Genomic DNA, 2393 nt, shown 5'->3' on the forward strand with positions numbered 1-2393 from the left:
CTCACTCTGAATTATTAGAGACTCCTGGATTTCTAGGCAGGGGCCGCTTGTTTGCAGCCCAAGCCCGGTGTCCTACATCTTAGGCTATGTCTACACTACCGTGGTAAGTCGCTTATGCTACGCAACTCCAACTACGTGAATAATGTACCTGGAGTTGATATACTTTATGTAGTTACCTCAGGGTCTACACTGCTGGGGGTTGATGGGAGAAAATCTCCCGTCGACTTACCTTACTCTTCTTGGCGGCAGTAGAGTACAGGGGTTGACTGGAGAGCGATCTGCAGTCGATTTGGCAGGTCTTTACTAGACCCGCTAAATCGACTGCCAGTGGATCGATCTCAGAGCATTGATCCCCGCTGTAGTGTAGATCTGCCCTTAGAGATGCGAGAGATGGAGATCTTGGAGCCCACAATTGTATGCTCTATCGATTCAGAATGTTGCTATGAAATGGTGTCATGTGATGACAAGTTTCACAAAGCTATCAGCATTAACAGCGTCCAGGACACCTGACGCCCTGGTCCATTCTCAGGCAAATGATCTAAGAACAGGAGCCCAGAACTGGTAGAAAATATAGAAAAAGCCCTAAGCGTCTTGAAAAAACTCTCTGACCTGAGGCCTCAGAGAGCATCACAGTTCCCCTGTATCAGGAAAAAATGATTACTCACCTTTCTGTAACTGTTATTCTTTGAGAACTGTTGTTCATGTGTCCATCCTGATTTAGGTGTGTGCGCGCCCCAAGCATAGCTGTTGGAAAATTTTCCCCAAGTGGTATCTGTCAGGTTGGCTCTGGCACCTCCTGGTGCCATGCATTCATAGCACTGGTCTGGAGGGCCCAACTGAGCCGGCGCTCCTCAGTTTTTTTTACCAACTACTCCAAGAGCGGGATCGGTGGGTGTGTCTTGGAATGGACATGTGGAACACATCTCAAAGAATGGGAGTGTATTGTATGATATTATCCCATCTTAGAAACTGTACATTTGTGTGCCTTGTGACTCAGATAAAATCTCTCCTTGTGAATAATCTGTCCTGTTACAGATGTGAAGTGAAAAGTACTAAATATAACCAAAGAATGTATAGATCAGGCCCACTAGGCTTATAAGAAGTGTAAGAGATTTTGTTTGTTTTCTTTGTAAATGACTGTTGCATTTTAGAAGTGATAGGAATTGTACAGCACATGAAGGAAAAAGTAATGTTGAAAGATATAAACACCTAACTAGGGTATAACTTTGGAATATTAAGAGAAGTTGCTTAAAAAGTGGGCGTTCCAATCAATAACGTGGGCTAATACTGAAATATGAACCATGAAATTAATTAAACCTCCCGCTAAAGGGCTCATTGCAGACATTTGTTATACACTAGCACCATCTACTGGTACCAATAGGAGCAGCAGAGAAACTAAGCTGAAAGCTTGAGAGCAATCTAGCCCATGGCCAGTAGAAATAGGAGATTTGCCCTCCTTCTAGGAGCCCCGAACAGGGCTGCTACTCTGAAATCAAACAGGGTATGTAAATCTGAGCTCACCATGGTGACCACAGAGTTTCCAGAGAGACTCTCCTCTCATCCAGGATCACAGGACTAAGAGGAAGTGACTGAACTCATGAAGAAGCCAGAAGTGTGAACAATGCCAAGACCGGCCCTGTGGCAAGGACTCTCTCTTATTCCAGGGTTAAGAGGGTACAAAGAAGTGGTGAGATTTCATTTCCCTTCTGTTCTTTAACAGAAACAGCTGAAGGTTAGTTTATTGAGTTTATACTCTCTAGTGAGACCTCAAGTCAAAATACTTTGGATGTTAACTTACTAATGTGATATTCATGTCCTCCTTTATAAGTCCAAGCAAACTGGCCTAAGAGAGATTTAAAACAATAATTTTAAGCAATTGCTTTTGATATTCTCAACTTGTCCTTTTTTCAGAACCAAACCATTCAAATATCATGGACCATGCTCTTAAAAGTGCCTTAAAGACAAGTGCATCCTTATTCATTGACGAAATACTGAAAGCGTGATAAAAGTTGGGTACTAAAGAACTGATGATTGATGTTCATAAGCCAATATTATAAGAAATCTTTGTGATTTGCATTGGTTTTTGATATAACTACTGAGCCTCAGCCCTAGTGTATGACAGTTGTTTGCAAAGCTGTAGTGGTGTTATTTAGTACATGCCTAGAACATTCATTGTGTCTACATTAGATCAACAAACTGTTGATTGTATGCTGATGTGGTTCTGAGTGTAACCCTTCTGCCCATCTAAGTTGGCAGCAACAAGGGCCGGGTTCTGTATCTAGGGGTTCCGTTTCAATAACGCAAATGCAAAACCAGCTCGAGCCCCCACCCAGTGACCTGGGACAATTACATACCACCCCCTGGGTGCCTCTAAGAGGCAATACTTCCCCTCT

Source organism: Chrysemys picta, chromosome 8, assembly GCF_011386835.1.
Source record: "Chrysemys picta bellii isolate R12L10 chromosome 8, ASM1138683v2, whole genome shotgun sequence".
Classification (NCBI taxonomy): domain Eukaryota; kingdom Metazoa; phylum Chordata; order Testudines; family Emydidae; genus Chrysemys; species Chrysemys picta.